Source organism: Schistocerca serialis, chromosome 8, assembly GCF_023864345.2.
Source record: "Schistocerca serialis cubense isolate TAMUIC-IGC-003099 chromosome 8, iqSchSeri2.2, whole genome shotgun sequence".
In the NCBI taxonomy this organism is placed as follows: Eukaryota; Metazoa; Arthropoda; class Insecta; order Orthoptera; family Acrididae; genus Schistocerca; species Schistocerca serialis.
Window position 1 is genome coordinate 309,187,707 of NC_064645.1, and position 16,576 is coordinate 309,204,282.

The 16,576-nt window shown below is 43.4% G+C and overlaps 1 pseudogene; it reads left to right on the forward strand.

Annotated features, from left to right (window-relative positions):
• Positions 1 to 16,133: 16,133 nt before the first annotated feature.
• Positions 16,134 to 16,251, forward strand: LOC126417364 (5S ribosomal RNA; annotated as a pseudogene).
• The last annotated feature ends 325 nt before the right edge of the window (positions 16,252 to 16,576 follow it).

The following is a 16,576-nucleotide window of genomic DNA, read 5'->3' on the forward strand; positions in this document are numbered from 1 at the left end:
CAACCAGACAGTAATACAGTTGCATAAACGTAGAAGCCATTGCGTTTACGTTAAGAAAGCTATCTTTATTTACTATTCTGTATTTAATTTAGCCAATGCAAACTACTTCTGCATTTTGAAATAAATCCGCTTGCCACTTTACGAGCAAGCTGTGCAAATGCCATTGTGGACTTACTCCAGTGAACACGTTACTCAGGGAGCTGGTGTGTGTACAAAGCACTTATTCGGACAGAATTTTAAACTGGTGTCAGTCTGGTCGTTGCAATAAACGCAGATTGTGGAAAAAAAAACTGCCTGTACAGACGCCATTGTAGGGGTTGGGACGAAAGCGGTTGTGGGAGATCTGTGATGTGCAGCAATTGTGCTGTAGGAGAGCTTAAGTTCAACAGCTAAAGCCCACTCACAAGAAGAGCTTCTAAGCTACTGCTAGCAGGTCTTCTAGCGCGTATATTAACAGGTTATGCCAGTTCGAGGAATAATAAGGTCAGTAGTCTCTGACTACAATACTGAATAACACACTGACTGGTCACCTTAATGCGACCACCTGTCGGAAGCCTGAATAGCACAATGCGGACTTCTGAGAAGCGAGCGGGAAGAGAGTAAATGAAATTGTGGGAGGTATCGACAGGTTTGCTGGAGTTACGCCAACTCCGGTGCTGTGGCTAACTGCACCAGGTTTCGCGGTTGAGGATGGATGGCATGAACAACCCAATAGAGGTGATCCCACAGATTCCCGACTGGATTTTAATCCAGGGAGTTTGGTGGCTCTTCGAACCCCGCACGTACATTTCGAGCTGTGTGACACATTGCATTATCCTGCTCGTAGGTGCCTGCATGCCGAGGAAAAACAGAGAGAATGATGTGTGGCTACAGAGGTAGAAAGTTATTTCTACATGCTCACCTGTTGGTAATTAGTACTAGTGAATACTAGTTACTAGTAGGTAAGCATGTAGCAATAACTTCTGATGCTAGTAACCTTTGATTGTGTTAGGCGCTAGTTCTTTATGGTGTACGTGTGTGTGTGTGTGTGTGTGTGTGTGTGTGTGTGTGTGTGTGTGTGTGTGTGTGTGTGTGTGTGTGTGTGTGTGTGTGTCTGTGTGTCTGTGTTGTCTTCCTGCCTATGCAGTATTATGGTTGTTGGTCAGTGGTTCTGAGCACTATGGGACTTAACGTCTAAGGTCATCAGTTCCCTAGAACTTAGAACTATTTAAACCTAACTAACCTAAGGACATCACACACATCCATGCCCGAGGCAGGATTCGAACCTGCGACCGTAGCGGTCGAGCGGTTCCAGACTGTAGCGCCTAGCTGTTGGTCAGTCTACCTCCGCCTATCTAGTGTTTAAATTTCCTTGTATTGCGCTTTTTCTTTGCATTTTGGACTTGGAACTAATAAGGCGCGGGAGGGGGGGGGGGGGGGGGAAGGAGGTTTACGTGTTGAAATTTCGGTGTTCGTTAACTTCCCCCGACTGTTTTCCCGTAAGTTGTTTGAATAACTTATATGCCGGTAGACACCAAAGTTTCACAGGTTCTCTACTAATCCCCAATTGAAATGACAATAGTAACCACAATTTTTTTTCCGAGTTGCCTTTTACTTTAACAGATGTCAAGTTTTTGTGTGTGTTGTTAAGATGCTACTGAAGCTCTTTTGCTGCAGAATTCATGTTGCAGCTGGCTCGAAATACGGAAGTAGAATGTATGTTCATAGAGCTCTGCTTCCTACAAGAACGATGCAGTGGATGCCATTGAAAGCTAGCTCGCAGCGTACCCAGCGATGTGTTAAGAGGCAAAAAATCCTCTTTCGTAATAAATGAGAAGAGTTCGCTGGCTCGCAGCCCTTGTGAATTTACGGCAAGCCGTATGAATTCGCTCGGGGCTGGTGAACAAGTGGTTATTACCTGGAAACGCACTGCGCGGGCGTGTACCGTTCACTCCGCGCCGGATTCACTGAGGTTTCAAGTGTAGCTCATCAAACTGGAATGCAGAACCTTCCCTTTTTGCTGGAGGCAGCGTCGTGGATAGAACATTACAGATAACATGGGCATCTGAGGCGTCCTTTGACACCCGATCTGTAGCTTACAAATCAGTAAAGGGCGCATAACACTTGAAGTTATTTATGTGGAAATTTTCTCAGAATTTGTGTTATCATGAGCTTTCAAGATTCTTGGTTATGGAACGCATTGTGTTTCAGAATATATTTTAAATATTTCATGTAATGTTAGTGCAAAGATTCATGCTGGAAAAACCTACATAAACCCGCGTCCATTTACATTGGGTGTAGAGTTACAACTTCCTGAATGTGGCATACAAAATAAGCCTCATTGAGAAAACGAAAGTCAAAGTTTTCGAGATGTTTTCGAGGTACTTTATATGTCTTTTTCCATGTGTTAACGTCAGACGCAGTGGTGGCGCAATGGTTAAAATGGCCCTGAGCACTATGGGACTTAACATCTGAAGTCATCAGTCCCCTAGAACTTAGAACTACTTAAACCTAACTAACCTAAGGACATCACACACATCCACGCCCGAGGCAGGATTCGAACCTGCGACCATAGCGGTCGCGTGGTTCCAGACTGCAGCGCCTAGAACCGCTCGGCGGTGGCTCAATGGTTGCCAGGAAAACATCCTTGATTTTTGGCACTTCCTCAATGAACGCCGTTGTGCAGTTGCCCGCAATCTCTTTCCCTCATTGCCCCCACCCCTCCCTCTGGGCGCCAGGAAGATTGATTTGTTAAAAAAAAAATAAAAAAATAGAAAAAAACAAAAAAAAACTCTTAAGGGAAAATAAAAGTTGTTAAGGTGGCGGCTTCTCAATTTTGCGCCTCGTATTCGAAATTCGATTATTGTTTTTATTTTGTTTTATTTTTATTGTTTTCATTTATTCACCCGCATCCGTAGGAGGTTATTATGCGAATCTTTCTTATCAGATTAGCGGATACAAAGGCGTTATTTTAATTCTAAAATTACAACTTGATTTCAGTATGTGTGTCTTATATTTGTTATATAATACATGTGTGTGTACAATATGTTGCGGGGCTACAATCTTTTTAAATTCTCATATTCTGATATTTCATTCTCATATCAGTTGTTGTATTAATTCTTGTATTTTATTCATATATTCGTAGAAATATTCGAAACACAAATATTCTGAACACTAATAGCACCGCGCAACGGCAGGTTTGCAAAGTGGCATTTGTTCGTATGAATTTCACTGGGGGAAGAAAGGTCATTATCGTTGGTGAAGGTTTCATGCGTTGGCAATAATTTCGTGGCAAACTATACGTAAGGGACCACTTTTCCGAAATCTGGTGCTTGCAATTGATTGTGAGTGAAGATGCACTACAAGAATTGCACCGAAAACAATTTTAAATAACTTTCTAATGGTTTGAAGAAAATTATTCATCCGACTTACAATGAGTGACAAATAAGGACAACGTTATATCAATATACACTGGAAAACTTTCGTGTAATAATCGCCTACAGACATAGGTATATAAATGAAGAACAAAAATAACAACAATCGGGTTTCGAACACGGGGCGCAAAAACAAGAAGCCGCGATGCGAACCACTGGGCCACCATTTCATCTAAGGAAACCTCGAGGTGATAGGCATAAGGGCCTGGAAAATACCTCGAAAACTTTGACAGTCGTTTCTTCAGAAATGGTAGAGTATCTACAGATAAGCCGAGACATGTGGCCGCTTATTATGACCCCTCTTCTACTGAAGGAAGTTTCTGGGATATCGGGTTATGGCACTTGTCATGTTCTCCTCGTAAGATGAGAATTAAAGCAGTTACCTACTCAGGTTATGGGTGTAGCGGGTTTGTGTTGTTACGCATGAAGGAAAGGGAGAGGGTTAAACTCAGTACCGGCACATAGCTTACTCCATCCAAATAGCACCAAGAGAGCCGCCGAGCTTAACGTCTCAACCTACGAATGGATCACTATCGACAATGTCATGTGCCCTCATGAGACAACTGAAGAAGTTTGGAATTTAAGTCAAGACATACCGGCAAAGACTTATTAGCAGGAACTTTAAGCAACTACTAGTCCTCTCTCTGCCGCCATCTTACCTCCGAGTCGATAGCCACCGCACAGCTACTGGGGCCAGGAAGGTGAGAATAGAAGCTGGTTTATCACTGATATTTCTTGGTGTAGCAGAATTAATAAAATTACATTAATAATACCTAGATCGTTTCTTGGCATTACAAAGAGGGTAAATTATTGTTGACGGTACCAATATCGCCACTCGTTTCTTTTCTGTTTTTCAGTGCTAACAAAACAGCGATGCTGCTGGCAGCTATTCGTCTTGTGTGAAATTATTTGTGAATTTAAGTCCAATGATCTTAAATTTAACGCATCTATCTCATAAAAAGATGGTTACTGCGAAATAATGAATCTGAGAATAATTTAGGGTGTTGACAGAAAACTTTTTATTGTGGAGACCATTGTTACTTTGCAATGGAATCAACCACGAATTCCTCACCTGTGTTAACCGCTTCATCTCAGAGTAGCACTTGCAACGTACGTCATCAATTATTTGCTGGATGTACGATTATTCCAATCTCTGTCTTCCTCTACAATTTTTGTCCTCTACAGCTCCCTCTAGTACCATAGAAGTCATTCCCTCATGTCTTAACAAATGTCCTGTCATCCTGTCCCTTCTCATTATCAGTGTTTTCCACATATTCCTTTCCTCTCCGATTCTGTTTAGAACCTCCTCATTCCTTGCCTTATCAGTCCACCTCATTTTAAACATTCGTCTGTAGCACCACATCTCAAATACTTCAATTCTCTTCTGTTCCGGTTTTCCCACAGTCCATGTTTCACTACCATACAATGCTGTATTCCAGGCGGACATTCTCAGAAATTTCTTCCTCAAATTAAGGCTGATATTTGATATTAGTAGACTTCTCTTGGCCTCCTGGAATGCCTTTTTTGCCATAGCTAGTTTGCTTTTGATGTCCTCCTTGCTCCGTCCGTCTTTGGTTATTTTACTGCCTAGGTAGCAGAATTCCTTAACTTCATCTACTTCGTGACCATCAATCCTGATGTTAAGTTTCTCCCTGTTCTCATTTCTGCTACTTCTCATTACCTTCGTCTTTCTTCCATTTAGTCTCAGTCCATACTGTGTACTCATTAGACTGTTCATTCCGTTCAGCAGATCATTTAATTCTTCTTCACTTTCACTCAGGACAGCAATGTCATCAGCGAATCGTATCATTGATATCCTTTCACCTTGTATTTTAATTCCACTCCTGAACCTTTCTTTTATTTCCATCATTGCTTCCTCGATGTACAGATTGAAGAGTAGGGGCGAAAGGCTACAGCCTTGTCTTACACCCTTCTTAATACGAGCACTTCGTTCTTGATCGTCCACTCTTATTATTCCCTCTTGGTTGTTGTACATATTGTATATGACCCGTCTCTCCCTATAGCTTACCCCTACTTTTTTCAGAATCTCGAACAGCTTGCACCATTTTATATTGTCGAACGCTTTTTCCAGGTCGGCAAATCCTATGAAAGTGTCTTGATTTTTCTTTAGCCTTGCTTCCATTATTAGCCGTAACGTCAGAATTACCTCTCTCGTCCCTTTACTTTTCCTAAATCCAAACTGACCGTCATCTAACGCATCCTCAATTTTCTTTTACGTTCTTCTGTATATTATTCTTGTAAGCAGCTTCGATGCATGAGCTGTTAAGCTGATTGTGCGATAATTCTCGCACTTGTCAGCTCTTGGCGTCTTCGGAATTGCGTGGATGATGCTTTTCCGAAAGTCAGGTGGTATATCGCCAGACTCATATATTCTAAACACCAACGTGAATAGTCGTTTTGTTGCCACTTCCCCCAATAATTTTAGAAATTCTGATGGAATGTTATCTATCCCTTCTGCATTATTTGACCCTAAGCCCTCCAATGCTCTTTTAAATTCTGATTCTAATACTGAAACCTCTATCTCTTCTAAATCGACTTCTGTTTCTTCTTCTATCACATCAGACAAATCTTCCCACTTACAGAGCCTTTCAATGTATTCTTTTCACCTATCCGCTCACTCCTCTGCATTTAACAGTGGAATTCGCGTTGCACTCTTAATGCTAGCAACCTTGCTTTTCTTGATGTCGCCGAATGTTGTTTTGACTTTCCTGTATGCTGAGTCTGTCCTTCCGACAATCACTTCTTTTCGATGTCTACACATGGTTCCTGCAACCATTTCGTCTTAACTTCCCTGCACTTCCGAATTATTTCATTCCCCAGTGACTTGAATTTCTGTATTCCTAGAGTTTCCCGGAACATTTTAGTACTTTCTCCTTTCGTCGATCAATTGAAGTATTTCTACTGTTACCTATGCTATCGTCGCAGTTACGTTCTTTGTACCGATGTTTTCCTTCCCAACTTCTGTGATGGCCCTTTTCAGAGATATCCATTACTCTTCGACTGTTCTGCCCACTGAGCTATTCCTTATTGCTGTATCTATAACCTTAGAGAACTTAAAGTGTATCTCCTCATTCCTTAGTACTTCCGTATCACATTTCTTTGTGTATTGATTCTACCTGAGTAATGTCTTAAACTTCAGCCAACTCTTCATCATTACTATATGGTGATCTGATGTAATCTAACTGAAATCTTCTCGTATCACCCGGCCTTTTCCAAGTGATTGTTGAACACGATATTCGCTATTATTAGCTGAAACTTGTTACAGAACTCAATCAGTCTTTCTCCTCTTTCATTTCTTGTCCAAGCCCATATTCTCCTGTAACCTTTTCTTGTACTCTTCACCCTACAACTGCATTACAGTCCCCCATGACTATTAGATTTTCATCCCCCTTTACATACTGTATTACCCTTTCAGTATCATCATACACTTTCTCTGTCTCTTCATCTACAGCTTGCGATTTGGGCATGTATACATGAACCATCGTTGTCGGTGTTGGCTTGCTGTCGATTCTGATAAGAACAACCCTGTCACTGAACTGTTCACAGTAACAGACTCCCTGCCCTACCTCCCTATTCATAACGAATCGTACTCCTGTCTCACCATTTTCTGCTGCTGTTGATGTTACCCTATACTCATCTGACCAGAAATCCTTGTCTTCTTTCCACTTCACTTCACTAACCCCTACTATATCTAGATTGAGCCTTTGCATTTCCCTTTTCATATTTTCTAGTTTCCCTATCACGTTCAAGTTTCTGACATTTCACGCCCCCACTCGTTGAACGTTATCCTTCCGTTGATTATTCAATCTTTTTTCTCTTGGTAACCTCCCCCTTGGCAGTCCCCTCCCGGAAATCCGAATGTGGGACTATTTCGGAATCTTTTGTCAATGGAGAGATCAACATGACACTTCTTCAATTACAGGCCACATTTCCTGTAGATACACGTTACGTGTCTTTAATGCAGTTGTTTCCATTGCCTTCTGCATCCTCATGCCGTTGATCATTGCTGATTCTTCCGCCTTTAGGGGCAGTTTCCTACCCCTAGGACAAGAGAGTGCCCTGAACCTCTGTCCTCTCCTCCGCCCTCTTTGACAAGGCCGTTGCCAGAATGAGGCTGACTTCTTATGCCGCAAGTCTTCGGCCGCCAATGCTGATTATTTATCAAAATTTAAGCAGCGGCTGGATTCGATCCCGGGACCGAAGATGTTTCTATTATGAATCAAAGCTGTTACCCCTAGATCCCGGGGCTAAAATAAAAAATTTAATCTCTCTTTTTTCATAAAGAATATTCGAACGACTTTTTCCTTCAGTTAATGGGAATATTCCTTAATTTTAATAACTTTCAATGTCATAACTAGCTTCCAATGCATTCTACTGCCCACATATTTTAGTTACAACGATCTTCAAGTACTACTCTGCTTACAGACAGCACTCGAGTATCATTTAAAACAACTTACAAAGTATTTTCTCAGAATTAATATGCTCGTGGTGTATCGTGCTGGGCGTATGGAGTCTTGTACTTCACTCACAGTTCCTGCTGTCTTTGCCTGGTCGTTTCCCTAAGAGAGAATAATAAATTTACTCAGTATTCGAAATCACTAAGTTTAACCTACGAAGCAGAAAGAATGGTTCTGCTGCACAACGAGCACGATGTATCTGAGATAACTGTTCCCTTTATTAGTATTGACATAAATTGCTTGCTAATAAATTCAAAAGCTACCCACACATGACGTAGGCCAGAACAGTCGCTGCTATTCGTTTAGACACTGTCCAATGGCATTAATGTAACCACCTGTCAAAAGCCCGAATAACCACCTTTTGCTACGTATACCTCTGCGTGACATGCAGGGGGTTAGTAAGGTTCTGGAAGGTACCTCCAGCAGTGTTGATCCGTGACGACTCCAGTGCAGTGCCCAGCCGCGCTATGTTTCTCGGCTGAGGATCCATGGCACGAAAACCCCATCGAAGCTGTCTCACAGATTCTAGACTGGGTTTAAATCCTGGGAGTTTGGCGGCAAGGGGAGTACGATAATCTCGTCCTCGTGTTCTTAGAACCATGCACGCACACTGCAACCTGTGTAACACGTTTCACTGTCCTGCTGGTAGAAGCAGTCGTGCCGAGGAGAATCCAACTGCCTGTGGGGATGGTCATGGACCCCAAGAATAGATGCATACTTGGGTTGATCCATTGAGCCTTTCAGGACGACTAGATCTCCTAGGAAATGCCACACAGATCTTGACGCTGACACCCCTGGCCGGGATTATTCCGGCGATCCAAAGGCCATCCGTACGATGGAGCATAAAACGGGATTCATTTGAAAGGGCCATCTGTCGCTACCCAGTGGACGTCCATTCTTTGTCGCCGTTGAACAGCAGTCAGCGTGGGAACATAACGAAACTCTTGTTGTGGAGGCCCATACGCAACAGTGTTCGCAGAACGGTCTTAGACGAGACACTATTGGCAGTTGCTTGGTTCATTTGGGCGGACAGTTCTCGTTTATTTACTCACACACGTCTCCGCAGCTGTCGTTCACCCCAGTCAACTACGGCCCATGGTGCGCCATAGATACCTCGGCGCCGATTTTGGATAGCGCTATTTTGCCATCGATGGCATCCTTTAACCACGGCGGCACGCCGTCAGTCTACAAACGTAACCATTTCAGAAATGCTTCCTTCCATGGCCCGTAAGCCAATGATATCCTCTTTTGGATCACCGACAAATCGCCCCATTTTCGAATTGCAACGACTGCACCGTTTTCCGTGTTCCCCTACACGCTTTGTATACTTTCTGCAGCTAGTGCTTCCACCTGCTGTCTGTAAGTGCTTATTTCACTTTGACGTCGAACGTTGGTGCTGATCACATTAATATGGCTGAGCCGTTTACTTCACCAACATTCTGCAAAAGGCGGGGCGGCTCTTACCAACAAATACGTCCAATCAGGACGGCGGACAGTCACTGTCTCTTAATGCGTTTAATTTGGTAAGTTAATAGTACTTGTCCCCCTTTGCAACAATCACCAGCACTGTGCCCGGATATTTATCAGTACATGCAGTGGTTGGTATGCATTATATTTTTCCTTGTAGCATAGAGTACCTTTGCGAAACTCTGGATCAGTTGATTTCTGCGTTTGCCACCAGATGCCTCAGGCTGCGCTTTTGTTGCTGCAGCAGGGAACTTAGCAGATTGAGACGTCTACTTTTACTTTGAATAACTAGTGATTACCCCAATGAGATCGTATTTAAATTCTCTACTGGTTGCTGTAAGATTAGGTATAAGACATACCAGTTACTTCGATTGTTTTACATAGCAGCTAGTATGATTTTTCTTGTGTGGTAGGTCTCAAACGCACAGTTACTGCTATGCCATGAATGTTCACTTCTTTTTCCTCTCGAGTAGTACAGCATGCATTTTTGTGACATTGTTTCTTGTCAGTGGTGGTATGTGAATCGGAAAATGAGTACATTTTTCTGTCAGGAGTCTCATTATCTCTGTTGGAAACACTATGAACCAGCTTCCGCAAACCCTCCTCATCATTACCATTGGTTGTTTAATAATATCAGTTTCCAGGTGTAACACTTAGCCTATACTTCGTTTTAGAATAAATTTGCGAGCTGTCTGTTTGCTAGAGATCGAGCTCCGTGCATTTATATACTGAGGTGCGCAATTGCTAGCAGAGCTCGTTATACGATTTGAATACCATAACAACTTAATGCGACTGCGGCTCTGTATTTGATGCGATTGGGTTAGCAGACATTTAACATAATGAAACGCAAATAACGTGAAAAGAATTCGAAACATTACTGCTGTTCATAGCATCACTTTTCGTTGCTTACTATAGGCGGTGCGAACAAAAATATTGAATATGGGCTCTGGATGCTCACACGCCATTAGGGCAGGCACGGATATAGGATTCAGTCCTCTAGGTAAGGGTGGATAACAGTTGACTCAAGAACCATACTGGATCTGTTGATGGCAGTAGGTATAGATAGCCAGTTAGTGCGCGTCTTTAACCAGCTGTAATGGTCTCTCAAGGCAGTAAACCTATAAACGCATCCATGTGGGCTGGCCCTCAAGCGTGCAATTAGAGAGAGTTCTGTGCTAAGCAAAGCTTTTAATTTTCTACAATCTCTTCCCATTTTCATAAGGTGTTCATGCTACTTTGCTTTCTGAAAATTATCTAAGAAAGTTGTAAATTCATGTATGCAAAAAATGTACACTGGTGAGCCAAAACATTTTGACCACCTGTTTACTAGCTTGTTTGTCTGTCTTCGGAACGAAATCAGGGATCCGACAATTTGTTGATAAGTTTGTGGAGGTATGTGGCATTAGATGTCTACGTAGAGGTCATGTAGTTCGTATAGAAAACGGGCTGTTGATTTGCGTACGCGGTGACGGCATCTGATAGTGACCAAGACGGGTTTCAAAGGATTTACATCAGGCGAATCTAGTCCCCGAGACATCAACGTGAGTTCACTATATCGTTCCTCAAACCACTGTAGCACAGTTCTGGCTCGGAGACACGGACAATTATACTGCTGAAAGATGACGTCGCCCTCTGGGTAGACACAAAACATGAAGGGATGCAGGTGGTTCGCAGGTATCAGCGTGTCGTGGATTACTACCCCGGTTCCCGTGGTAGCGTAGGAGAACCTCTCCGACAACATAATACTGCTCCCACCAGCCTGCGAGCGTGGCATGATGCACGTTTGGACCGCTGTTCACCTCCATAACGGCGTTTGTGGAGACGACCATCAAACTAGTGAAGCACAAATGTGATTCACGCGAAGTGCCGACACGTTTCCATTGACAGACGGTCGAATCCCGTGCCCACTGCAAAAGTAATTGACGATATCTTTGGGGAAACATGCGAAAACGTAGTGGTGGTCTGATGCAAGGCTCCATATTCTGCAATGCATGATGAACGGTGTGTACAGGAACACTTAAACGAGCACCAGCTTTGTGCTCTTTCGGCAGACCATCATCTACCCTACTTTATAGAGCAGACAAGCCTGCGAAACCAGTGTTCTGTGAAGGGTCACCTAGTGGTAGTTTCACTATCCTTCTACCTCTTTCTGTAGATGTCCACGAGAGTAGCACGTGACATTCGACCATACTCGCAATTTTCAAAATTCTCTTTCACAGGATCTGTGTAATAATAATCTGCCATTTATTAAAGTCGCTTGTTTAAATGTACTGTCCCATTTGCAGCTCATACTGGTATGTGGATCTCAAGGACACGCCGAAATATCGCAGGAGTAATCTGTTGTAGTTGCTACATAATTCTTTATTACAAATCATAAAGCTTTTATCAAATTCCAATCATAACAATAATACAAAGGCGACTGCCTTATAAAGCTACATAACTTTAACAAATGACATAAACAAATTTCTTTAAGTAGAACAATGCCCATAAAACCTGAAAAATTGGATGTGTACTAACTCAGGTAAATTTCTTTACTTAAATGAAACTAATGTCCACACGATTCCTATCAGAACTCTAATTACATCCACCGCAAAGAAAATACATTAAGTCCAATACACAGATCTTGCAACATTTGGCTAGTCAACTTTCCTTAAATAGAACAATTTCATAAAAGCTTTATTAGTAAAAACAAGAACCACTTCCACAACTAAGAAGGTGCATTAATTTCACCAAACATTTTTTTAAAGTTTGGTTAACCATGTTGATTAATGAAAAATATTCAGTAAACCATTGCTACTAGAACAGAACAATATGACGAATAGCCCCTAAAATGAGGCTGCTTCGAGAACAAAAAAAGGTTCAAATGGCTGTGAGCACTATGGGGCTTGACATCTGAGGCCATCAGTCCCCTAGACTTAAACCTACTTAAACCTAACTAACTTAAGGAGATCACACACATCCATGCCCAAGGCAGGATTCGAACCTGCGACCGTAGCGGTCGCGCGGTTCCAGACTGAAGCCCCTAGAATCGCTCGGACACAGTGGGCATCCGAGAGCCCTTCAATTCTGTATATTAATCAGACTGGCGCGAGAATACCAATGGATTTTAACCAATACAAGTGATCCACGAGGCAGAAAATGAAATAGAAATGTACTCAACTTTGCACTGCAGTTAAAACTTCAGACACCATAACTTTTCACCGGAAGGATGGAATCACAAAACAGTAACCACATAACCAGATATGCAAGGGCGGCGCGGGAGGGGGGGGGGGGGGGGGGGTTGGCAGGGCCTCTAACATCACTCTGGCACTGTGGTACTCGGCTCATGGTTTGCTCGCATCGACCACTGCCAATGATCCGCAACATAAAACACATCAGCGGCAGACAATATTCTGAGGCAAGAGATACACAATCTTATCAAGAGATCAATAACTTTCAATGATATACGTCACAACTAAATGCAAGCAGAATTACCCTCCATGAGTTTCTTGGCCAGTCACGGCCCTTGAAATTTGAAGAACCAATTGCTTAAAACCACCAATACAGTAATGGCCTAGAAGTTAAAGACACACAATTATCTCGGCGCACATTTAAACGCCCGACTACAATAATGAACTACAAGGTAGAACGGGAGAAATATCCCGGTGTGACTTGGAACGCCAGACACCAACTTACGCACTACTTACTACTTGTTGCACTTCTAGATACGTATTTAGCCATACTTCGTGTCTGTTGGGTGTAGCTACACTTCCTTAACTGCCGTCTAGGTATCAAAGCACGACACCGAATTGAGTGTTGAACAACTAGAACAGTCTCAAATTGTCTTAGTACAGTGGAATATTCAGTTAAGATGCACACAACCCACCGAACCAACGCGACGACTCCAGTTCATTCGGCCTGTGTAGCTTGTAACAGACTCGACGGAACTTGTCCTTCCAATCTCCAGGAAAACCGCATCACCATGGGCAATGGATTTGCCTTGCACGATTAAACACGTCGTAGCGGCTGGCCACGCTCCTTCGTGATGCCGACTCGGCCTCTCGGCTTGCTACATACGTACACAGTCTGACATCACTCCACCTCACACCGCGGATACCCGCACCCGCCCCTGGTAGACCGCACACGCTGCCGTTAAATCCCGCGGCCAAAGATGTGAAGAAGACAAATAAGCATCGAAGTCGACTCAAAGATCAAAATGACAATCGATGGAAACTGGCGCCAGAAACGCACCAGCTCACATATACTTGCTATCGTGATCTCCTGTCAGTGTCTGCTTCTCTCACATACTTTTGTTACCGCGTCACGTGCCCGCAGCGCCGCCGGGCCGCATCCAACTGCGCGGTGGACAGTGGTCATAACGTTTTGGCTCATCAATCTATACCTATAGTAATTTTTTTTTGGGGGGGGGGGGGTTAATGACTGTGTTACTAAGGGGTACTCAGTAGATGACACCAAAAATTACGCAGTGTTGGGTAATATGTTGCCACTGGATTGTGTGAGGCAGAAAAGGATAGAGAGAGAGGGGGTAAATAAACTGGAGGACAGAGTGCCTTGGGTAGCGTCCATGGTGACGTGACATTGTCTCAATCAGCTCTGGAGACGGCCATTGGTCGACCCTACAAGGCAATATCTATTATTGTTATTATTTGCTTCGAGACCCTTAGGATCACGCAAAGCATTCTGCCTCATTTGAGCGTTCTTTCTGATCTTCCACGATTCTCCCCTTTTTTCTCTATGGAGTCTCTTTGTATCTTCAGTACACTTTGTCCCTGGTTTCTTTGGAACTTCATTCTCTGACTTCACATTCCACTTGTGTATCTTGTCCCTGTATACATTTCTGTCTTCAGTTTCTATTGGATCAATTTCTGCTGCTTCTAGGTCCAGTTTGACTTGTGTGATCCATGGTATTGTTGATCTGACATATGTTGGTATTCTCTTGGTCAGTCGTTTTGGTGATAGCCTGATGATGTGCCCATAGAACTTCAACCTTCTTTTTCTGACATCTGCTGCTATGTTTGACATCTTCTCTGTGGTTTCCCGAGAGTGTAATCTGTATACCTCTTCTGTCAGCTTTGGGCCGAGAATTTTCCTTTCTTCCTTCAGTATGCTTTCCGTGTCACTTTTTGAATGGAGTGTTAGTGCCTCACTTGCATACGGTATTTCAGGCTTGATTACTGTGTTGTAGTGTCTGACTTTTGTGTGAATGAACATGCATTTTCTATTACATAAGTGCTGTTCTTGTCGAACACTCTCTTCATTTTTTGTAGTCGAGCCTTCTGTGTGATCTTTTCTCCTCCTGTAGGTTCAAGGATTTCAAATAGATACTTGAAGTGTGCAACTCTGTTTATTTTGCCGAATTTTGTGTCTAATTTTGTTATGTTTCATTTCGTGGAGAAAAATTCAGACTTCTCGAAAGAGATTTGCAGTCCGACTTTTTCAACGCATTCTTTTAGTGCCTCTATTTGTTTGGTTGCTGTTGCGTCATTGTCTGATAGTAAGGCTGGGTTATCTGCGAAAGCTAGGTTTTATATTTCTATTTTGTCGCGGCATCTTCCTAGTCTTGTTGGTTTCCAGTGACCTTGAGTGTTCAGTTGTTTTTCCCACTCCCTCATTTCTTTGTCCAGCACTAGGTTGAATAACGGCATCCAGAGTGGGCGGCTTCCTGGTCAGGGTCTGTTCACCCAGAGTGTGCGGCTGTAAATGGATGTTGCAGTAACTAACAATCCTTGGTTCTAACCTCCCAGTGGAAACACAGGACCATAGGCCACAAGACGGAGGGGTCTGATTAGCCCAAAGCTCTAAACACAAGGAAGCACTTTCCTATCATGCGTCTAGGTAACAAAGATGCGGTTGGAAAGGGATGGCAGAGTTGAGCGGTTGCGTGTCGAGCGTACAGTCCGCTGACAATGATAGAATATGCTTTATCTGTTAAATTGTGGCACTGTTTAGACTTTGTCAAATGTAAGTGTCACTGTTTAGTGCGGTACGCGAGTGTAAAACAATTGTAATATGCAAACGGTACAGATGGATGATAACTGAAAATATTGTTGACCTGTCTGTGACATGTCATCGTCACAGACATAGACATATTTTATTTCAACATGCCTTGAGAATGACTACAAACGCCGTGCGGTTCTAGTCGCTACCGTCTGGAGCCGAGCGACCGCTACGGTCGCAGGTTCGAATCCTGCCTCGGGCATGGATGTGTGTGATGTCCTTAGGTTAGTTAGGTTTAAGTAGTTCTAAGTCTAGGGGACTGATGACCTCAGAAGTTAAGTCGCATAGTGCTCAGAGCGATTTGAACCATTTGACTACAAACCCGATATCATGATTGTGGAACAAAAATTAAATTAACAGTCAAATGGCGGAAATTTCTTTGAAAAAATTCTGTAAGACTGGTCCTCTACTACGAAGAAAGGAACAAAGGAAATTACTAGAATTAAAAATTACATCCCTTCAAACACTCCGCTCGCTATTACTCGACCATTAACTCATCGTCTGGAGAAAATGCAGTACCTGCATCGAGATATGATGGACGTGCGTGTCTCCACCAGTAACCTCGCCGATTTCAGACGATCTATCACCAGTAGGCTCTGTGACCGATCTTGCTGTTCCAAGGGAAAATGAGTGAGGGTGTTTGGAGACCGGCATGACATCTCACCCCACCCTTTGGATACACGCCGCAATGATTAGCAAACTGGACTCGTAGTCGGGAGGACGACAGTTCAGCCCCACTTCCGGCCATCCCTATTTACATTTTCCATTACATCCCTAAGAAAACAGCCTTGTCGCAGTGGTAACACCGGTTCCCGTAAGATCACCGAAGTTAAGCGCTGTCGGGCTGGGCTAGGACTTGGATGGGTGACCATCCGGTCTGCCGAGTGCTGTCGGCAAGCGGGGCGCACTCAGCCGTTGTTAGGCAAACTGAGTAGCTCGTTGACTGATAAGTAGCGGCTCCGGTCTCAGGAACTGACATACGGCAGGGAGAGCGGTGTGCTGACCACATGCCACTTCATATCCGCATCCAGTTACGCCTATAGGCTGAGGATGACACGGCGACCGGTCGGTACATTGGGCGTTCATCGCCTGTTCGGGAGGAGTTTAGTTTTCATTAAATCCCTAGATCACTACAGAGAAATGCCGGGATTGTCCCTTTCAAAGGACACGACCGATTTCCTTCCCAGTCCTTTCCTAATCCGATCTTGTGCCCGTTTCTAA